Source organism: Lactuca virosa, chromosome 7 (genome assembly GCF_052849685.1).
Source record: "Lactuca virosa cultivar CGN04683 chromosome 7, Lactuca_virosa_CGN04683_v6, whole genome shotgun sequence".
NCBI classification, from domain to species: Eukaryota; Viridiplantae; Streptophyta; class Magnoliopsida; order Asterales; family Asteraceae; genus Lactuca; species Lactuca virosa.
In genome coordinates this window covers 101,368,797-101,393,713 of record NC_136432.1, presented here as the reverse complement: position 1 = coordinate 101,393,713, position 24,917 = coordinate 101,368,797, and positions in this window count along the sequence as shown.

The following is a 24,917-nucleotide window of genomic DNA, read 5'->3' as shown; positions in this document are numbered from 1 at the left end:
GTGTGAAGACTTGGAGTACTTTCTAATGAAAACTGTGCTACTGGGGAAATTGGAAACTGGAACGTAGCTTCAAAGTCAAGAATATGCAGTAGGCATGTGATGCATTAAATGCATGAGGCACACAAGTCATAATTTGCAGCAACATATCCGTATATGTGTGTGAATTGAAGAAGAAGGTTACGGCTCAAAGAATATATATATATATATTCATTTTCTCTTCATTTGTTAGATACACAATAACCATAACATCATAGACTATATATATTCCATTTCATTTGTAATTTTCACTAGTTTATATTCCGCAAGTGTTACCGAAATCATTTATCAATTTTTCAGAAGTGCTTAACTTGTTTTGTTGCATTCCCAACAATTTGCTTATTAATTACTTCTCCCACTTTACTTATATAAATCATCACATTCTTACCGCGACTTTTAACTTCTCCCTCACAAATGGATCCACCTGCAGATCATCAAAACCCCATAGATGACCTCGATTGGTTTCAGTACTTTGATCATCAAGATCTTTTCAGGTATATATATAAACGTCACTCATTACACCATCTTACGCACAGAAAAGTGATTTTGTCGACATTGATCAAAACATGGTTTGGATTTGTAGTGATCAAAAAGAGTATTTCATCGTGCTGGATTTGATTATCTTGAGTTTTTTTTTTTTTTTTTTTTGGATTTTTGCAGTGGTGACATGCTCAACCATCATGATTACGAGTTGTCGGAAAAATTGCATGAAGGGCTCGATCAGAACGTTTCCACAGTACTTAACAAGGATCAAAACATCATTTCTAGAAATGAGTTTCACGATCTTGATCCCCTTGAAGATATAAGCTTATGGGATTGTTGGGAGGATGGTAATTTACCATTGGTTAGTTTCAGTGAAGACTATAAATCCGGTGGTGAGGCTACATGTAGTGCTAGTGCTGTCACCACTGATCACGGTGGCCGGAAGGTAACAAAGAGATTGAGACCATTGGAGTTTGAAGAGATAGAGAAGTACTTTGAGATACCGATAATCATGGCAGCAAAGGAACTAGGGATAAGTTTAACAGTATTGAAGAAAAGATGCAGAGAGTTAAACATAAACAGATGGCCTCATAGAAAACTTAAGAGCCTTCAATCCCTCATTGAAAATGCCAAGGTAAATTATGATAATAACCTTCTATACATTACTCATGCACTTGGTAACCAAAGTAGTTTTGGTATTTTCTAAAATTTTAATCGTTAGCTTCTTTATAACTAAACATAGGTCCTAGGCATATGCCACATCAAATTAATTGATTTACTACGATCTCCTGATTTATATTTATATAAACTTAACTCATTGTAAATTTTGTGAACTCACATGAAAAATATATTGTATCTACCTTTAAAAAATTAGGAGTTGGGATTAAACGAGGAGATAGAGACGTTAGAAGGGCACAAGAAGATGATGGAGAAATTGCCAGGTATGGAATTGACAGAAAGAACAAAGAAGCTTAGGCAAGCTTGCTTCAAAGCTATTTATAAGAAGAGAGGACTTAACAATCCTTAGCCATTTTGTTATCATTAGTGGATTTTAATCTACATTGTATGTGTTTTTCTCTTGATAGTTTGATACTCTTTTTTTTTTGTTTCATTTTATGTATTTGTCTATTGATTTTTAATGCAGAAAATTTTGTATAATTTGGGTATTATAGTTTGTATTATGTATTTAGCCATATTTTAGATTGCCGACACGACTACGCCGACGACTCTATACCAGAGGTCTATATAAATAGACTTATGAATTTAGTAGGAATAACTTGATTATAATCTTGTGATTTGTTCCATGTCTGATCCACTCCTAAGATTCTCTTGACATGCCCCCAGTTATGTGTAATTAAAATTTTATTAGACTGTTGATCCTAATGAGTCTACCTTAAGTCCACAACCAAACAAGGAACAGGTCCTAAGGCGGACTCACCATTTCTAGGTCAATCATTCCTTAATTACACATAACTTCGAGGTACACCTAAAGAATCTTAGAGTTACCAGTTGTAAATTGTTTGTAATACCAAGTAGTGAGATTCAATGAAATAAAATGCATGCCTATTTCATTGATAAACCTTTTAGTAAATATCCTTACCATTTATATACACATGTATATTTTCGCACTTTAGTGAACTATTCTTGGTGTTTCTGTTAACGTCTTGGAGATGGAGTTATGGTAGTGGGTAGAAGTAGGTTTTGTACGGGCGTTAAAATTTACACATCATGTTGCTCCTGCGAGAATAGGGGTAGAAGAGATAATTAATAGACGCCTAATCCTATAATTACTTATAGGGGTGATCCTTATTAGTTACGTCTATAATCACGTAGTGCATATCAGTTATACATAATTTGAGATAGAATAGACTTTCGAATAAATGACTCTACTCTAAGTCCACAACCAAACAAGGAACAGGAAGTAGAGCAATAGTCATAGATTCTGAGTCTATAATATCTTTAATTATGTATAACCTTGGCATATGCACTCAGTTATCATAGGCCTACTAATAGAGGTCTTTAGTTTTCACATAAGTTGGTTATAGTATCACCAAATACTCCTATAGTATTTTTAGCTGTTTAGATTCGATTCTTAAAGTATTCTCTGTAGGGTGTAGTTAGGTTGATAGATTTGTTGCCCATTATGACTATCCCCCAGTATATGCAAGTCACTCCTCGGACAGATATAGTTGATCAGGCTATATCCTTCCCAGACTTGATTTACATATACCAAGGCATACCCATAATGTACAACTCCTCTTCTTTTATTTTATGTTCTTCTAGTTATGACACTATATGAGCATGTATGCATGTATTTATACTTTTAATAAAAAATCATTTATTTTCTAAAAGTATATTTATTTGAAAAATGCACAAATCAGAGACTATTAATCCCAATTGTGTTTATAGTTTGTATATCTTATGTGGTTTGATATACTTAATTCACTATAAACTGTGCTCTGATACCAATCTGTCACACCCCCAAACCAAGGATGGCAGAAATGTCCGGGGGTGGAGGACTTCATGTATAGTATCATAACAACAATTGTAATAGTAATTCAAGCAAACACAACCAACATATATATAATTGAAAAAGTTACATCATTGTATGAATTACATGTTTACGAATCAATTACAATATGTTGACAAAATATGAAATAGTAGACGCCTTAGCGTCCCATCCTCAAAAGCACTTGATTACCTGTTTAATGATTTCCTGAGAATACAAGTTGTTTGAAAAAGTGTCAACACAAAGGTTGGTGAGTTCATAAGCTTTTGTTTGGTATTATTAAAAGCCTTTCGTTTGTGAAAGTAGTATTTGTGTTAGAAAATCCAATATTTTCCTTAATGTGTAAATGTAGTCTTAAAACCCAAAGACCGAAATGTACAAGTAATTTGTCATATTTATAGTAAAACAATGCAAGTTTAAATCGACATAAACTCGTTAAATTTTAATGAAGTTCCCGTAAATTCCAATGTTTATTAATACTTTATGTGAGTTATTATAACCATGCTATGACCTAGTTGGCCTGAAACGACGTTCTTCAGGCGTCGGAAATGTTATGACATTTGTCACCCCAGACCTGCCGGTCTAGCTGTTGCATGCAGCTTAGGTGTGGGTTTGTCAAACCCAATATAGATCTATACACAACTATCACGCTCTCCCTCAAGGAGACTCTGGTTACAATACAGGACTTAATGGTAATTTGAAGTAAATGTCTCACAAAGTCATTAACGGAATTACGTGTTATGAAAACTTGGTACCGTATGGCCGTACCTTGCTTAATGAAAATATCCTTTGTATAAATGTACCATATTTCAATGTATGTGCTATGTAATGTATCATAAACTATACCTATTATAGTTTATCAACCAAGGGTAGTACGTAGTAATGTATGCAAACTATATTTAAAATAGTTTATTAAATGTTTGAATGTATCGTTAACGGAAATACGTGTTATTAAAACTTGGTACCGTATGGCCGTACCTTGCTTAATGAAAATATCTTTTGTATAAATGTACCATTTTTAAATGTATGTGTTATGTAATGTATCATAAACTATACCTATTATAGTTTATCAACCAAGGGTAGTACGTAGTAATGTATGCAAACTATATTTAAAATAGTTTATTAAATGTTTGAATGTATCGTTAACGGAAATACGTGTTATGAAAACTTGGTACCGTATGGCCGTACCTTGCTTAATGAAAATATCCTTTGTATATATGTACCATTTTTAAATGTATGTGTTATGTAATGTATCATAAACTATACCTATTATAGTTTATCAACCAAGGGTAGTACGTAGTAATGTATGCAAACTATATTTAAAATAGTTTATTAAATGTTTGAATATATCGGTTGTACTTTGATTATAATCACTTGTTATTCTTTATATTCAATATGTCCAAATCCATTTGTAAACTGATGTGTGTCCATATATTAAGATAAAATGACATATATTGCAATAACATATAATCATATAAAGATATACACCTTGCTCAACATGTTACAAGGTGAAATGAAATTGACAGCAACTTTTTGTTGAAAACAGTTTCTGTTACTGTTTTTAGAAAATTTATAGAAAAATCATCAAAGCTCCAAATCCAAATCCGCAAATTTTGAGAGTTTGGAATATGAGTCTAGTTTGTTTGTAAAATTTATCAAGATTTTTAGTGATCTCTAACAGAGGTGAAAATGTCCATAATCACAGACTGGTCCGGGTTTGCCTCTGAAATGATAGGCAGTTTTGTAAAAATCACCATAAATTGTAGAAATATCATATGGAGATGTGCAAGTAGCCATTTTAAAGCTAAGAGTTTGAACTACTTGCACCTGGAACAGTTTTGAAAACTAAAATATTTAAGTTGACCAAAACAGTCCGTGATCGAAGTTCATCTTTTCTGATGTAATCTGATAGAAAAAGTTTAATTGTGTTCTTGATGATTTTACTTGTATTCCCCCCCTTAAAACTTAAGAAAAACATGTAAATGTAGGGGTATGAACTCACCTTATGTGGTTTCAGTAGATGAAAGTGAGAGAGAGGAAGTGTTCAACCCAAGAACACTAAGAAGATGTCTTGATGATTCGAGAATCTAACACCGAATAAGATGGAACTTGTGTAAGATATCAATGATTTGAGTAGAATGGAGTTTAATAATTATGTGAATGATGAAGATACTTACTAATTGAAGAAAGAAATCCCTGGAGAAATCCTTGAAGTTCTTGAAGTTGAGAGAAAAGATGAGAGAATTTTGGAGAGTGTTCTTGGTTGCTAAGTGTAGAATGAAAGAATTTTATGGAGAATGAGGAGAGAGGATCAATCCTCCAGCTCTTAGAACGTGGGAAGAGCTGGAAATTGGGTGTAAAGGTCCACTAAGGAGACAAGGGGTAGTGGGAAAGAGTGGCTAATCATAGAGTGAGGTGGTGGTGGTTTGCTTTTGCCATAAATTAAGGAAAAGCAAATATTCCCTCAATAATTAGTTCAACCACTAATTCTTTTAATATATTTTATAAAAACCCTGGAGATTTATATATTTTGGGGCCTTAGTTTATAAAATAAAGTTTTGGGTGAAAATCCCACGTTAAAATAATGAAAAACGGAGTTAAAACGAAGTCGTAGTCGAAAACCGGGAGAAAAAGCTGAATCTGCGAAGTTGCTCGGTCCTGGGCCGAGGTTCGGACCTGAGGCTTCGGTCCGAGGCTTCGGTCCTGAGGCTTCGGTCCGAGGCTTCGGTCCTGAGCACTTCGGATGCGAGGCTTCGGTCCTGAAGCTTCGGTTTTGGGTCCTTAAGGCTATTTTACCCGTTTTTACCCCGTTTCAAGTGGTTTTTGACCCGGTTAAGGGTCGTGATGACCCGAATGATTACAAAAAGTTAAAGGAACTTTTGAGAGAGATTTGGGAGATATTTCTAATAGAGAGAGATTGAGTGAAAGAGATTGAGAGAGAGTTCTTTTGAGACCTTTTTGAGTGTTTGGCTTTGAAACGCAAGGTCCGTAAACCCCGTTAGGCCATGATTTAGTGTCCTACACAATCCCGATGATTGTGCAATAGTGTTTTATCGCTTTGGTTCGTTGTTTAGCACTGTTAAGGCTAAGGAAAATCAAACACATGAATTTTCGAAATGATGTTTTCTCATTAAAATAGCGAATTGTACAGTGATTACATAACGTAAACCCTAACATACAAGGGTTATTGGAGTTGACCGGTTTGACTTGTTGACTTTGTTTGACTTTGACTTGACCGAAATTTGACGGTTGTCACATACAGCCTAAGCGTATGGGACTCGACTCATGTCAACTATCTCTTCATCTGTACTGGCTTTGAGTCTTACTCAACTTGATAGTATTATGAATAGGTAGTCCCCCTTTCTTGGAATTTTCCATACTAAAACATTTTAGTACTTTATCCAAGTATGTACTCTGACTAAGACCAATAAGTGATTTCTTTCTATCCCTCAGAATCCTTATCCCAAGAATATAGGACGTTTCCCCTAGATCCTTCATGGCGAAACACTTTCCAATATAAGATTTACTTCTTGCAAGGTCAGAATGTCGTTTCCAATAAGGAGTATGTCATCAACATACAACACTAAGAAAGTCGCAAAACTCCCACTAGCCTTGACATACACATAGGAATCATCCTCACTCCTAGAGAAACCAAACTCTTTGACTTTCTCATCGAAGCAAAGATTCCAGCTACGAGACGCTTGCTTCAATCCATAAATGGATTTCTCAAGCTTACACACTCTATTAGGAAACTTTGCATATACAAAACCCTATGGCAGGCTTATGTAAACATCCTCAGCCAACTTCCCATTTAGGAAAGCAGTTTTGACATCCATCTGCCATATTTCATAACCATGAAAGACAACTATGGAAATCATTATCTTGATAGACTTTATCTTAGCCACAAGTGAGAAGGTCTCAAAATAGTCAATCCATTGGGTTTGAGTAACGCCGTTCGCCGCCAGTCTTGCCTTGAAAGTGTGTACATTTCCATCCATGCCGGTCTTGTTTTTGAAGATCCATTTGCACCCAACCGTCTTTCGACCTGGTACATGATCAACCAAATTCCAAACTTGGTTATCATACATAGACTGTATCTCGCTATCCATTGCCTCTTTCCACTTGGCAGCCTCAGGGCTCGCCATCTCTTCCTTGTAGTTAGCTGGCTCATCCAAATTTACCACTGTATCATCACTGATAAACGTGTCACCATCCGACGTTATATAAAAATCATAGATGTAGGTGGCATGCTAACCCTACTAGATCGACGAAGAGCTAACGAATTGTCAACGGGATTAACAGGAATCTTATCCTCTGGTTGAGAGCTAGTGTCTTCTAAGGTTCCTTCATTGGTTGATGTAACACCCCAGTTTTCATATATAGATTATATAACAAATAATCGTTCCAACATCTCCGAAGATCAATTCTGAACTTACTTATAGACTAAACTACAACATAAGCAAAATAAAATAAAATAAAGTCTTCAACCGAAGAGCTTCGGGTGTTACGTCTTTGCGGAACTCCTTTGTCGTCTTATTGATTAATCCTTCTCCCCAGCCTTCTTACTGCCACTTGTTAAATAGTTTCCTGGGTTGCTCACATTTAAAGTTTCTAAAAGGGTAAGCTTAGGGCCTAGTTAGTTCGTGTTGCACATACATGTCCGTCACTTAAAAAAACAAATAGTTTTATCATATAGTTTCAATAAATCATATAGCAAAACATACCACTCGACGACATAATTTAGGGAAACGATTATTATTCAGAGAAAGAACCAATGGTTTGTTTCCCCTCCCCTTGGTACAACCTATCAATTGTACTCAAGAATTTTAAATATCCAAGGAAATGAGTATGATTCTCAATTCTCATCCCCGCCGATCACAAACATCCGTCATGCTCACGGCGATTTAACACCCACCCGTTCCCGCTAAACATGTCATCCAAAAAAACAAACACAATAGATAACAAATCCAAAATAACATTTGCAGACAACCATACTTATCATAAAACACACTTTTAATAAATAATGGAAAACCGCATATAAACCACATGATAAACATTTATGTGCGAGCAACCACAAAACACGAAAAACTCACCTCGTAACCGACAAATCCTATCCGAATCTTTGTTGCTAACTTGCACCCTATATTCCACCAACAAAATTTCTAAGAAAACCATCCTAGAGAATATCTTACGTGTCCATTTTAGTTCAACTATCCAGTGTCTCGTTCGACCAACTAATAATTATTCAATTACGTTAATTAAAACGTTCAAAATATTTTGGTGTAAAAATATATGGTTTTCTTCTTCTTAACCTTACATTTCCAAAATAAAGTTTCTCCTAAAAAATTGATACTCATAAAAAAAAATTTAAATCGATAAAACATCAAGATTTATGGTTTTAAAGATAATAATAAAATTAATATTAACGAAAATTAGCAAACTATTAAAACTATAAAGACCATTCTTATAACTTCAGTTTTTCAATTCAAAGAAAGAAAACGTTGAACTATTATCTAAATAATACCAACAGTTTATCAAAACTTTAGGGAGTAGTTTTATAAATTTCAGATTGCTTATAGTAAAAAGATGTGAAACCAGACTCTCGATACTCCATTTTCTTAAATGCTACTCCCATTGAGGTGACAACCTTTATTTCTTTTTATTTTCTTTTTTTTATTCAAGTACTTAAAAAAAACGCATCCTAATACATCTTCTTCTTCACCCGTTTTTTTATGTTTTTTTTTTCTGCTATTATCGAGCTGTTAGAGCTTTATATGTTATCCAAAATAAATCTGAATCACCATTTATTTTCTCCACCTTTTACTAACATATAACAATAAATAATTTTCAGAAATCAATACAAATTATGATGCGGTTAAGCTTTTATTACCGAAAATTTATCATTTCAAATTTCCATCTACTAGATCATGATTGGCCGAACTGAGACATTATATAGAACCTAAACACGTAATGAGAACTTATAAACCTAATTAAGTGATTGCATCGTGCTTAAATCGAACATACCTTAATTTCGAGAAAAAAATACCGAAAATCGTCAAGAACATCTAACCCCGATTTCTCTCTTGATTCTCAATCTCTTCTTGCAATTCCAATGTCTACATCGATATCTATCAAATAAGGAACAACCAGGAATGATCATATCGGAGTTAGGGTCAGTTTGATATACAAAGTATACTGTTTGGAAATCTCACTTTAAACACCTCACTAAATCCAACCTAAACATAATCCCCGTAAGTAGATCAATCATTATATTGACATTGGAATCACTGATAAATCTTAATTATAGGTTCATAATAATGATTATGACTATAATTAAAAGTTACACTTGAGTAAAATAAGTGTAACTTAACTTACAGAGTATTCTAATGAAAATCGGGGATTATGCGGTCAGAACTCCGATCCAGGAGCTTCAATTCACCGGCTATCTGACACCGCAGGGCTTCGTTAAAGTAGATGAAAACTTAGGAGTATCGGGACTGAGGGGTGGAAAAAGCTCCAGAGGATTTTGGTGGAGTTGGGATGAGAAAATGGCTGGAACTCGAGGGTTTATATAGGTTGAAATGCGGTGTGCGCGCACCATGACCCCTACGTGTCGTGCATCTAGTCGGCCATGGTGACGTGTCGTTCTCTGCGTGGTGCCACGTGTCGAGCATCTGGTGGAGTGTCAGTGCGTTTCGCGCCTACTATCTGGGCGCACGACTGCGCGAAAATTTTTGATTTCTTAGAAAATTCATATCTTTTCTGTACGAGCTCCGTTTTCGACGGGTTTTATATCCACACATAGCTATCGACAAGATCTACAACTTTCATTTAGACTCTATCGGTTAATTTTGAATTTATTTTTAAATTTATATTTTTAACAGACTTAGACTGTTAAAGTCCATTAAAAATTCATAACTCTCTCATATGATATCCGTTCTCGACTATCTTTATATCGACGGATAGGTATTGAAGATATCTCCAACTCTCGTTTAGATTTTTTTTGTAACAATCGACCGATTTCAATTTCGATTTCTAAGTTGTATACTGCTACGCTGAAATATTAGAAAATTCATAACTTCCTCTCACGAAGTCAGATTTAGGCATTCTTTATATGCATGGGTCCATGCTACAGTCTAACTCAAAGAAACATGAGTCTTGTAACGTCCCAAAAACCTTGAACCAAACATTTTGTTTTTATATTAAATGAACATCAACCAAACATATTAATCAAACCCATAAGAAAGGAATAGTGTATCAATAATCATCCAAAATACATCGGAGTCAATAAAGAGGAAAAATCATAGTGTGTGTGATGCGATCATCCCGAGCTCTTCCCTTTCGAACCGGAAGTAGTTGAAAACATAAACTGAAAACCGTAAGCACAAGGCTTAGTGAGTTACCCAAAATACCCCACACCATACATAGAATGGGCCATGCCCACCATCAGTCGGGCCCCTCCCAGAGAAGATCTGTCTGTAACATGTGATGGCCCCGCCCAACAAACTCATCAGGCCCCGCCCGACATACATACAACACACACAAAACATGCAAGAGTCACACAGACAACTAGCATACAAATAACAATAATCTATGGGCCGACATTAGTGCCTTCGACCCGCCAAACACTAGGAGGAGACTCACCTCAATCTGCTATCAATCAAATCGATGCTCGGACTGCTGATCCGGAAAATCCCCGCACTATATGATCAAATAATACCCTAATTAGTAATTTGGTCATAAACCATAAACGAGACTTAAATCACTAATCCAAACTCCTAGGGTAAAAGACCATTTACCCTTCCCTCATGTTGCCCAATAACCATGGCCCAAACTCAATGGAACTTAAAGCCCAATAATGGCTAAAATCCAAAACACACTCAAAGCCCAAAACCCTAGAGTCTAAAAGTGGCCCAAAATCAAAAGAAGTCCATAGCACAACATACGCCCTGCGTACCCGGCCTGTATGCCCCGTGTACGTGTCTTGACCCGAAAACGGGATTCTGAGTATACACAACGTACTAACAAGTACGCCCGACGTACTGGCCAGTGAGCCAATCTTCCACTTTTTGACTTAATTTATTAAGCCCTCAATGTCCACCCAATACATCTACTTCATTTTAAGGTCTTAACACATAAAGTTGGAGACTTATTCACTTGCATGTCTTAATGGGACCCAACACTAAGCCCTAGGACCAAAACTTCATATTAAGGCCAACAACTCAAACATTAACTTCCAAGATCTAATTTTTATGACTCCATACACTCCTAAATGCTCAAAATGACAACTCAAATGATCTAGAGTAGTTCATACTCCATATGTAACGCCCCGTTCCTGGTACGCATTTAATCTATTAAAATATTCATTTTGTAAGAGCTACTCGACGAGTTGGTAGCCCTAACTCGTCGAGTAGATGCCAGTTTTGACGCGGGGTTTAAGTGGTCTACTCGACGAGTCGAAGCCTGGACTCGACGAGTAGGTCCATCAGGAGGAAACCCTAATCTTCAGGGTTTGCACCCTATTTAAACATCATATCTGGCCTCCACCCCATCCTCTATCACCTCCAAACCCTAATCTCGAAACCCTAATCCACCTTGAGTGATTTTGAGCTAGTTCTTGCCATTTTGAGTGTTATTATGCCTTTTGAAGCTTGTGGAAGAAGAAGAAGAAGAAGATAGAAGGCTCAAAGGGGAAGAAGTAGATCTAGGAGCTTCTGGTAATCAAGTCCCTAACTTGATCCTTCTTCTCTTATATCTATTTGTTTACATTTTAAGAAGGAATTGGTTCAAGAACCTTAGCCCTTGGGATTGGGACGTCCCAAGTGATGTATATCTCAGATCTGGGGTCTAGGAAGGGTTCCATTGCATAAAGGTGCAAACTTTATGACCATGAAGACCCCATGCAAGTTTATATGCAAGAACATGGCCTGTTTAGCCCTAAAAAACCATGAATGGGAGGAAAGCTCGGGACTTTACGTGTCCCACAGATGATAAGAGCCTAGATCTAGTATATTGTGCTTTGGTTTATGGTATTATGGCTTGTGGACCAAGTATTATGTCTTAAAGAAGTTAGGTTTTGGGTTAAACCCATTAGGAAGGACTAAGGACGGGTAAAGTTGGAAACTTTACCCTTAAGAGTGTATTTCCAGTATGTAGAAGGAGTTTGGAACATAGATCTGAATGGTAGGAGCTTAATCCATTGAGATGGCTCAATCAGACAGGGGAACTCGCCGAGTCCAGGGAAGTACTCGACGAGTTGAAGCGGGTTGTCCCGATTACTATGACAGCAAGAACTCGACGAGTTTGTTAAGGGACTCGACGAGTTCACTCAGTTGACCACGAGTTTAAGTATTTAGGAACTCGCCGATTTGGGAGATAACTGGACGAGTTGGGTTGACTGGGAGTTGACCTTAACTTTGACTTTGACCAGGGGTAAAATGGTCATTTTAACCTAAGAGAGGATTACCAGATTCTGATTAAGTGCTATTATGGAATTGATAGCCGGAGAGTCGCCGGAGCAGCATACAGGGATTTCTCACTCGAGTTTTTGGCAGTCAGTCTTGCAAGGTGAGTTTCCTTCAGTAGGAACGGGTCTACGGAACCAAGGTCGGCCCGTATATGTGATATGTTAGTAGCTAAGTGTGGGCGGGGCCCGAATCTCGTAGCAGCCTAGAGTGGGCGGGGCCCGATTCTCATAGTATTAATTGAGTATAGATATGTGATTGTTTGGTAGATCTACTTGTTGTCTGTGTGATACTTGTATGCATGTTAGTAGTGGAGTGTGGGCGGGGCCCGAATCTCCTAGATAGCGGAGTGTGGGCGGGGCCCGAATCTCCTGGACAACGGAGTGTGGGCAGAGCCCGAATCTCCTAGACAGCGGAGTGTGGGCGGGGCCTGAATCTCCTAGACAGCAGAGTGTGGGCGGGGCCCAAATATCCATGAGAGTGGGCGGGGCCCGTATCTCCTAGTTGCATGATATTTGTATGGTATGTGGTAGTTTGGGGAACTCACTAAGCTTTGTGCTTACAGTTTTCAGTTTTGGTTTCAGGTACTTCCACTAGCAAAGGGAAGGGCTCATGATGATCGCATGGCACACACCACAGCTTCAACCTGGGATGTTTAGACTATGATATTTTCATATAATTTTGATACAGTATTTTGACACGATGTTTGGAGATACACGATTTATGGTTTTCTTTATGATGATGGATGACTTATGGTTTTATTATAAATGATTTTTAAAAGAAATTTTTGGTTTGTATTTTTGGGATGTTTCAAGTTGGTATCAGAGCCTTGGTTTGAGGGATTCAGGCACGCTCTCGGGTGTGTCTGAACTCAAACTAAGGAATTGGTATGAAAATTTTTCAAAAGAAAAACCATTTTTATAAAAAGAACTTTGAGAAAAAGAAAAGAATTTTGAAAAGAGAAAAGAACTCTGAAAAAGATAAAAAGGGTGTGGTGCATGCAATCAACCGAGCTCAAGTAAGTACTCCGAAATTACCCATACAAGTTTATGTTATGTTATGATTATCAGCTTTATGAGAACAACATGCTAGATTAGGACTAAGGATCTAGGAAGGATGCCTTATGTGCCTGTTATATGTGTATCATCTTTATGAGAATTGCACGCTAGTTTAGGACTAAGGATCTAGGAAGGATGTTTTATGTGCCTGTTATATGTATCTCAGTTTTATGAACTGCATGCTAGTACAGATTAGTCAGGGATAGCCTGAGAGAAGTATGCTTGATTATGTTCACTCGATGCTCGAATGCTTCTTGCTTTGTGATTTTAGGAGTTCTAGTTATCTTTTACTAACTAGTAAGTGAATATGTTACGTTACATATTGCAAGGATTAGATAATTTCAGAAGGTTAGGTTCTAGCTCTATTGTGCAGCTCTTGTTTGAGTCCAACCGTTGTAGGGTAGGATCTCTCATTCGAAAAATTATCTATTCTTAGTGATATGTAATAGTATTCACGAGCTAGTTAGGGGTAGGTAGCAGGGATTTCTTATACAGCTGATAGCGGAGAGTGGGTTGGTGGTTACCCTAGGGAAAGCCTAGGAAGAGTTAGTATGAGATCAACAGTAGTAGTATAAGGGACTTGGTGGAGTCGAGGCAGTTCTTGAGGAAAGTACGGATAGATGTGGAAGGTAGTATGGGCCCATACTACTGAAAGCATAGGATCCGTACTCGAATCAAGGAAGGCTGAGATGAATCCAGGAAACTTGTAGTATGTTAGATCCCTCGAGATTTGATGAGTATACTGATGTTTGTTATGGTGTATTTTCAGTATGGTGGTTCTACGCCCCAGGCCGACTGGCACTTCAGGTGAGGGATCAGGCTCGGGCTCTGGATCCGAGCAGATGGATAAGCAGACGAGGGAGTTTATTTTGTCTGAGGTTACACGCAGCATTCTAGAGCAGACTCTTGTGATCTTTGGATCGGTCAAGGAGGGTATTTTAGAGCTTCTGGATGAGAAGCTGAGCGCTTTTCGCACTGAGATAGCGGCCATGATGGGGTCGCGCACACTGACTTTCATGGAGTTCAGAGCATGTGGAGCTCCCGACTATCATGGGGATCGGGACCCCATTGCTAGCAGCAGGTGGTTAGCTGATGTCGCCAACGTGTTCCGCACAAGCAGATGTCCCGAGAGGGACAAGGTTAGGCTTGCGTCCTGTCTTCTGAAGGACAGGGCACGTGACTGGTGGGAGGAGGTTGGGAGAGATATTGGTGATGATACAGTGTTGGATGCGATGACCTGTGGTGATTTCATGACCAGGTTCAGGGCCGAGTTCGCACCTGTTATTGAGGTGCAGCAGCTTGCTAGGGAGTTCCAGGATCTTCGATAGACGACTGAGACAGTGGCAGAGATTACCGCCAAGTTCAGGGAGAGGGCCCTTCTCGTTCCGCAGTACGTGGCGGACGAGGAGATGAAAAGGCCCGATACCATGAGATGCTGAGGAGTGATATCATACAGTTTGTGAGCCGGTCCAGCTGCAAGACGCTAGAGGATATGATAGCGAGGGCTCGTGAGAGGGAGATTAATTTGGAGATGGAGAGGAAGAGGAAGCCAGAGGCAGTGTCTGGCACGGAGGGCTCGGGCAAAAAGCCCAAGGTAGATTCCCGAGGGAAGGGCCAGCAGGGCTGAGGCCGCTGTGGGAACTGCGGCAGGGGGCATGAGGGGCCGTGTAGGTCGGGTAGTTCGGGCTGCTTCAAGACCGGCCGAACTGGACATGTCAGCAGGGATTGTACTGCTACTGCCACCACCACTACAACATCTGATCTAATTTGCTTTCATTGCAATCAGAGGGGACACAAGAAGTCTCAGTGTCCGATTCTAGCATCAGCAAGACAGGTGGTGGCACCCGTTCCTACCACTTTGAGGATTACAGACGGCCGGCAGGGCCGGGCAGAGGCGCCAGTGGCGAAGAGCAGAGCCTTCCAGTTGACAGCAGAGGAGGCACGTGCAGCCCCTGATGTGGTTACGGGTATGTATCTTCTCCATTATCTCTTTATTATTTCTTATTATTACTCATGTTTGTGTGTTTTTCTATAGGATCGTTCTTAGTGAACGACATGTCAGCTATGGTATTGTTTGATTCGGGGGCTACCCGATCTTTTGTGTCGCTCGTACTTAGCAAGCGATTTAGTAGAGTTCAGGGGAGCTGGATTGCCCACTTGATGTAGAGATAGTCGGCGATAGGACCGTTAGGGTTGCGAGGGTTCATAGAGGATGTACGCTACAGTTATTCGATCAGAAATTTTCAGTAGATCTGGTTGCTATTCCCCTACGTGGGAATAAGGTTATAATGGGTATTGATTGGTTGAGCTCCAATGGGGCAGTGATTGACTGTGAGCAGCAACTAGTGAGGGTTCGTACTCCTAGTGGGGGAGAGCTAGTGATTCAGGGAGAGAGGCCACAATGCAGACCGGTTTTATGTTCAGCAGCAAGGGCGAGGTGCCACCTTCAGCAGGGTTGCATAAGATACGTCGCCTATATCATGGATACCCGGGATAAGGCTAAAGCGATAGTTGATTATGTACCAGTAGTGCGAGAGTACCCGGACGTATTCCCGGAGGATTTACCTGGGGTACCTCCGGAGAGACAGGTTGAGTTTAGGATTGACCTAGTCCCTGGTGCGGCTCCGATAGCCAAGGCACCATATCGGTTGGCTCCTCCCGAGATGCAGGAGTTGTCTAAGCAGATGCAAGAGCGGCTAGACAAGGGCTTCATCAGGCCGAGCAGTTCACCATGGGGAGCCCCAATCCTGTTTGTGAAGAAGAAGGACGGGTCACATCATATGTGCATAGACTACCGGGAGCTGAACAAGGTAACGGTGAAGAACCGTTACCCACTTCTGAGGATAGATGATTTGTTTGACCAACTTCAGGGAGCATCTTGGTTCTCCAAGATTGATCTACGGTCAGGATATCACCAGATGCGAGTCAGAGATGACGATGTGCAGAAGACAACTTTTAGGACCCACTATGGTCATTATGAGTTTGTGGTGATGCCGTTTGGGCTCACCAAAGCTCCAGCCGCGTTCATGGACCTCATGAACTGCGTGTGCAGACCGATGTTGTATCGGTCTGTAATAGTTTTCATTGATGACATCTTGGTTTATCCAAGACTCGGGAGCAGCATGAGAAGCACCTGAGGGAGGTGCTGGAGACACTGAGGAGGGAGAGACTTTTGCAAAGTTCTCCAAGTGTGAGTTCTGGTTGCGTAAGGTGAAGTTCCTTGGGCGTCTTGTCAACCGAAGGGTATTCTGGTCGATCCGGCCAAGATATAGGCCGTAATGCAGTGGGAGATTCCGTGGTCTCCAACTAAGATTCAGAGTTTCCTGGGCCTGGCAGGGTATTACAAGATATTTATTCAGGACTTATCCAAGATTGCAGTTCCGTTGACCCGACTGACCAAGAAGTCGGTAGTTTTTCGCTGGGGACATGAGCAGCAGACAGCCTTTGAGACGCTCAGGCAACGATTGTGCGAGGCTTTGATTCTCACTCTTCCAGAGGGTGTAGATGACTTAATAGTTTACTGTGATGCTTCGATCATAGGCATGGGAGCAGTATTGATGCAACGGGGTCATGTGCTAGCTTATGTTTCGAGAAAGGTGAAGCCTCACGAGGCTAACTATCCGACGCACGATTTAGAGTTGAGGGTTGTGGTGTTCGCCCTCAAGATTTGGTGGCATTACCTCTATGGGGTCCGTTGTACCATTTACAAGGATCACAAGAGTTTGAGATACCTCATGGATCATCCGAATCTGAACATGAGGCAGCGCCGGTGGTTAGATGTGGTTAAGGATTACGATTGTGATATCCTTTACCACCCGGGTGAGGCCAACGTAGTGGCCGATGCCCTGAGCCGCATGGCGGGAGCGGCCCCGATCCAAGACATCTGTCTGAGGATGATAGTGATTACCTCACTAGTGGAGTAGATTAGAGAGGCGCAGGTTGAAGGCCTGAAGGAAGAGCGTCAGAAGTGCGAGAGGATTGTGGGCCGGGTGGCCTCGTTTGATTATGACAGCCGAGGGTTGTTGACCCTACATGGGAGGGTTCGGGTTCCATACTGAGGAGGAGTACGGCAGGTTCTGATGGATGAGGCCCATAAGTCGATGTTCTCCATCCTTCCCGGGGCGACGAAGATGTACAGAGATCTTGGACCTGATTACTGGTGGCCCTGCATAAAGCGGGATGTAGCTTGGTACGTAGAGAGATGCCTCACCTACAGGAAGTTCCAGGCAGAGTACCAGAGGCCTTACGGCAAGATGCAACCTTTAGACATCCCTGTGTGGAAGTGGGAGGACATTACTATGGATTTCATCACTAAGCTCCCCAAGACCGCGCGTGGGGTTGATGCAATTTGGGTCATCGTGGATCGGTTGACCAAGAGAGCCCACTTCATAGCGATCCAGGAGAGCATCTCGGCCGAGAATTTGGCCGAGATTTATGTTCGAGAGGTAGTGGCACGTCATGGAGTGTCTGTCTCGGTGGTGTCAGACCGAGATGTCCATTTTACTTCCAGATTCTGGAAGCGGTTTCATGATGAGACGGGTACTCGTCTCCACTTCAGCACCGCTTTCCACCCTCAGATAGACGGACAGAGTGAGAGGAAAATTCAGACTCTCGAGGACATGTTTCGCGCATGTGTTTTGGATTTTGGTGGCATTTGGGATACGTATCTTTCGTTAGCGGAATTTTCGTATAACAACAGCTACCAAGTATAGACCGACCTCCCTTCGAGATGCTCTATGGGAGGAAGTGTAGGACCCCAATCTATTGGGGTGAGGTCGGTCAGAGGGTCGTGGGGAGTACGGAGGTAGTACTCAAGACCATCAAGCGGATCCAGCAGGTTCGGAGCAGGCTCCCAACCGCTCAGAGTCGGCAGAAGAGCTACGCCGATAAGCGGCGTTCAGACGTAGAGTTCGGGAAGGCGACATGGTTCTCCTGAAGGTATCGCCCTGGAAAGGTGTCATACGATTCTGGAAGTGGGTCAAGCTAGGCCCCAGATATATCGGCCCCTTCCGAGTCATAGCCCGGGTGGGCAAGGTAGCATACAGACTGGATCTTCCCACCGAGCTCAGTCAGATCCACAACACTTTCCATGTTTCCCAGTTTCGGAAGTGCTTGGTGGATGATTCAACAGTGGTACCCCTTGAGGATATTCAGGTTGATGACAGCCTCAACTAGATTGAGAGACCAGTGGCGATTCTAGATCGCAAGACGAAGGAGCTAAGGAACAAGCGGGTTGAGCTAGTGAAGGTGCAGTGGCAGCACCATAAGGGTTCAGAGTGGACATGGGAGCCCGAGGAGGAGATGAGGGAGCACTACCCAAAGTTGTTTTCAGATGCAGCAGACTTCGAGGACGAAGTCTAAAACAAGTGGGGGAGAATTGTAACACCCCGTTCCTGGTACACATTTAATCTATTAAAATATTCATTTTGTAAGAGCTACTCGACGAGTTGGTAGCCCTAAATCGTCGAGTAGATGCCAGTTTGGACCCGGGGTTTAAGTGGTCTGCTTGACGAGTCGAAGCCTGGACTCGACGAGTACGTCCATCAGGAGGAAACCCTAATCTTCAGGGTTTGCACCATATATCTGGCCTCCACCCCAGCCTCTATCACATCCAAACGCTAATCTCGAAACCCTAATCCACCTTGAGTGATTTTGAGCTAGTTCTTGCCATTTTGAGTGTTATTGTGCCTTTTGAAGCTTGTGGAAGAAGAATAAGATAGAAGGCTCAAAAGGGAAGAAGTATCCAGGAGCTACACTCCATTTACTGCATTTTCTAGTAATCAAGTCCCTAACTTGATCCTTCTTCTCGTAGATCTATTTGTTTACATTTTATGAAGGAATTGGTTCAAGAACCTTAGCCCTTGGGATTGGGACGTCCCAAGTGATGTATATCTCAGATCTGGGGTCTAGGAAGGGTTCCATGGCATAAAGGTGCAAACTTTATGACCATGGAGACCCCGTGCAAGTTTATATGCAAGAACATGGCCTTTTTAGCCCTAAAAGACCATGCATGGGTAGAAAGCTCGGGACTTTACGTGTCCCACAGATGATAAGAGCCTAGATCTAGTATATTGTGCTTTGGTTTATGGTATTATGGCTTGTGGACCTAGTATTATGTCTTAAAGACATTAGGTTTTGGGTTAAACCTATTAGGAAGGACTAAGGATGGGTAAAGTTTGAAACTTTACCCTTAAGAGTGTATTTTCAGTATGTAGAAGGAATTTGGAACATAGACCTGAATGGTAGGAGCTTAATCCATTGAGATGGCTCAATCATATAGGGGAACTCGCCGAGTCCAGGGAAGGACTTGACGAGTTGAAGCGGGTTGTCCCGATTACTATGACAGCAAGAACTCGATGAGTCTGTTAAGGGACTCGACGAGTTGACTCAGTTGACCACGAGTTTAAGCATTCAGGAACTCGCCGAGTTGGGAGATAGCTCGAAGAGTTGGGTTGACTGGGAGTTGACCTTGACCTTGACTTTGACTTTGACCAGGGGTAAAATGTTCATATTACCCTAAGAGAGGATTAGCAGATTCTGATTAAGTGTTATTATGGAATTGATAGCCGGAGAGTCGCCGGAGCAGCAGACAGGGATTTCGCACTCGAGTTTTCGGCAGTCAGTCTTGCGAGGTGAGTTTCCTTCAGTAGGAACGGGTCTACGGCACCAAGGCCGGCCCATATATGTGATATGTTAGTATCTGAGTGTGGGCGGGGCCCGAATCTCGTAGCAGCCTAGAGTGGGCGGGGCCCGATTCTCATAGTATTAATGGAGTATAGATATGTTGTTGTTTGGTAGATATACTTGTTTCTGTGTGATACTTGTATGCATGTTAGTAGTGGAGTGTGGGCGGGGCCCGAATCTCCTAGATAGAGGAGTGTGGGCGGGGCCCGAATCTCCTAGAGATCAGAGTGTGGGCGAGGCCCGAATCTCCTAGACAACGGAGTGTGGGCGGGTCCCGAATCTCCTAGACAGTAGAGTTTGGGCGTGGCTCGGATCTCCATGAGTGTGGGCGGGGCCCGCATCTCCTAGTTGCATGATATTTGTATGGTATGTGGTAGTTTGGGGAACTCACTAAGCTTTGTGCTTACAGTTTTCAGTTTTGGTTTCAGGTACTTCCACTAGCGAGGGGAAGGGCTCGGGATGATCTCATGGCACCCACCACAGCTTCAGCCTGGGATGTTTAGACTCTGATATTTTCATATAATTTTGATACAATATTTTGACACGATGTTTGGAGCTACACGATTTATGGTTTTCTTTATGATGATGGATGACTTATGGTTTTATTATAAATGATTTTTAAAAGAAATTTTTGGTCTGTATTTTTGGGATGTTTCACCATAAGACCAAGGTTTTGGGACAATAAAGTGCATAAACATGAACATAACAAGATCTAGAACAAAGAACTCCAAGGTGTGAATTTAATACCTTCTAAAGATGCACAAGAAGGTTTAGAATCTAGAACTAAGTGCTTAAATGCACCACTCCTTCTTAAAGGAACTTCCTTCACCACCAAGAACCACCAAAAAACACCACAAGACCAGTAAAAGGCTCAAGAACACTCAAAAGAGGGTTAGGGTTTCATGGGATATCTTTTAGGGTAAGGAGGCTGATGAGGGGAAAGGTCTTTAGTCCATAATGTTGCTTAAATAGGGTCCAAACCATAAAAATTAGGGTTTGTCCCCGACAACGTATGCCCCGCGTACTAGAAGTACGCCCCGCGTACGCACCCCTCCCTAAAAGTTTCACTTTTCACCCCTTGGGACCAAATTTTCAAACTAATTTAATATCAAGGGTCAAAATAAGGAATACCTGGAATCCAGGTATTACAATTCTTCCCCACTTGAATTAGACTTCTTCCTCGAAGTCTGCTGTCACAAATAACTATGGGTAGTGCTCCCACATCCACTCTAAACCCTTTTAGTGCTGCCACTAAACCTTTACGAGATCCACCACCTTGTTCCGTAAGGTCTTCGTCCTCATATCAATGATCGCCACTAGTCTCTCTATATAATTAAGGTGATCATCCACCTAAATGTCCTACAATGGAACCACTACGGAATCTCAACTAAACATTTTCGAAGCTGAGAGATATAAAAGGTACTATGGACCTGACTGAGCTCCTTTCCGGCAGATCCAGACGATACACATCCCTGCCCACCCGGGCCATCACCCTAAAAGGACCAATGTACCTGGGGCCTAGCTTACCCCGCTTCCTGAATCAGATGACACCCTTCCAAGGTGTCACCTTCAGGAGTACCATGTACCCAACATGGAACACCAAGTTTGACCGCGGCTATCTGCGTAACTCTTATGTCGGTTATGTGTTGTCTGAACTCTACCGCGAACCTGTTGAATCAGTTCATTCGTCTTGAGTACCACCTCCGTACTCCCCATGACCCGTTGAGCGACCTCACCCCAACATATTGGGGTCCTACACTTCCTCCCATACAGCAACTCGAAAGGAGGTCGATCAATGCTACCGTGATAACTGTTGTTATAGGAAAAGTCCACGAAAGGAAGATACGTATCCCAACTCCCGCCAAAATCAAATACACATGCCCGCAACATGTCATCCAATGTCTGAATGGTCTGCTCACTCTGACTATCAGTCCGCGGGTGGAAAGTCGTGCTGAAGTGTAGATGAGTACCCAACTCCCTGTGGAATCTCTTCCAAAACCTGGAAGTAAACGAAACATCCCTATCAGAGACCACAGAAACCGACACTCCATGCCGTGCCACTACTTCCCGAATGTAGATATCTGCCAACTTCTCCGTCGAAATACTCTCCTGGATCGAAATAAAATGTGTGCTCTTGGTCAGTCGATCCACGATGACCCATATCGAATCCCCTATGCGCATCGTCCGGGGCAATTTGGTGATAAAATCCATTGTAATCTCTTCCCATTTCCAAACGGGGACTTCCACCGAATCCACTTTGCCATGAGGTTGCTGATGCTCGTCCTTGACTTTCCTGTAAGTCAAGCACCTCTCCACATAACAGGTCACATCTCGCTTCATACATGGCCACCAATAGTTAGGTCGGAGATCTATATACATATTCGTCGCTCCGGGATGAATAAAGAATCTCGAATTGTGTGCCTCCTCCATCAGAACCCGACGCACACCACCCCAATAGGGAACCCACACCCTCCAGAGAAGGTTCAACAATCCCCGGTTATCATAATTAGAGGAAGCCACCTGACCCACTACGCGCTCACTCTTCTGGTGCTTTTCCTTCATAGCCTCAACTTGAGACTCTTGAATCTACTTTAAGAGTAGGGTAATCACTATCATCCTCAAACATAGATCCCTGATCGGGGCAGCAACCGCCTTGCGGATGAAAGCATCGGCCACCACGGTGTCCTTCCCCGGGTGATAAAGGATCTTACAGTCATAATCCTTCAGCACGTCCAACCACCTACGCTGCCTTATCTTCAGATTTGGCTGATCCATCAAATACCTCAGACTCTTGTGATTTGTGTAAATAGTACAACGGACTCCATAAATGTAATGTCGTCCAATCGGTAAGAACCACCGCCCCCAGCTCCAAATCATGTGTGGGAAAATTCGCCTCATGAGGCTTCACCTGCCTCGAAGCGTAAGCGATCACATGACCCGACTGCATCAATACCGCACCCAAACCTATGATTGATGCATTAAAATACACCACAAAATCCTCAACACCCTCCGGAAGGGTCATAATCAGAGCCTCACACAATCTCTGTCTCAGAATCTCAAAAGCTGCCTGCTGCTCAGGCCCCCAATGAAAAGTGACAGTCTTCTTCGTCAATCGGGTCAACAAAACCGCTATCTTGGATAAATCCTGAATGAATCTCTGATAGTAACCTGCTAATCCCAAGAAACTCCGAATCTCAGATGGAGACCTCAGAACTTCCCACCTCATCACCGCCTCAACCTTGGCCGGATCGACCAGAATACCGTTCTAGTTGACAAGGTGTCCCAAAAAACTGCACCTCACGCAACCAAAACTCACACTTGCAGAACTCCGCATACAACCTCTCCCTCCTCAGAGTCTCCAATACCTCTCTTAGGTGCTCCTCATGTTGCTCCTGGGTCTTGGAATAGACCAGGATATCATCGATAAAAACAATCACAGAACGATCCAGCATAGGCCTGCATACGCGATTCATGAGATCCATGAATGCGGCTGGAGCATTGGTGAGCCCGAAGGGCATCACCACCAACTTGTAATGACCATAACGAGTCTAAAAGTCCGTTTTCTGCATATCCTTCTCTCTGACCCTCATCTGATGATAACCTGAACGCAGAACAATCTTGGAGAACCAAGATACACCCTGAAGTTGGTCAAATAAATCATCAATCCTCGGGAGCAGATAACGGTTCTTCACCATTAGCTTCTTCAGCTCCCGATAATCGATACACATTCGATGCGTGCCATCCTTTTTCTTCACAAACAAGATCGACACTCCCCATGATGAACTACTTGGCCGAATAAACCCTTTTTCTAACAGCTCCTGCAGCTGCGTAGACAACTCCTGCATCTCTGGGGGTGCTAACCGATAAGGTGCTTTGGCTATCAGAGCTGCACCAGGAACCAAGTCAATCCGAATTTCCACCTGCCTCTCCAGAGGCACACCGGGAAAATCCTCAAGAAACACATTCGGGTACTCCCGGACAATTGGTACATCGTCCATAGTCACTTTACCCTTCTCTCAGGTACCCATCACATAAGCAACAAATCCATAACAACCTTGCTGAAGGTGGCGTCTGGCTCGAGCCGCTGAACAGAGAGTCAACCCACGTTGAAGACCCTCTCCCTAAATCGCTAACTCTCCTCTGCTTGGGGTCCGAATACGCACTACTTGATGCTTGGAATTAATCATTTCCTCATTGGGGCTCAACCAATCCATCCCTAAAATGACCTTGCTCTCACGCTGGGGAATGAGAACCAAATCAATCGGGTACCGCTCACTAAACCACTCCAGTATACATCCCCGATGAACCCTCGATACTCGCACAAGACGATCATCATCAATCTCAACCTCTAATGTATAATCCAGCTCCCCTGGAGCATCGAAAAATCTTGCTAAGCACGAGAGATATAAAGGATCGGGTAGCCCCCCGAGTCAAACAAAACCAAACAAGAGATACCGTTCATGAGGAACGCCCCTAAAAACAAAACAAAACACATATATAAGCAGGAAAATCAACATAAATTAAAATATAAGGATAAGATACATACTCGTCGATTCTGATGAACAGATTGACCAATCTGTTCCCTTCTCCTTTGGACAATTCACATATACATCAAATACAACTGAAAAACATCCTAGGCTCTGATACCACTGATGGGTTTTGAGCATAACTACATCCTATGTG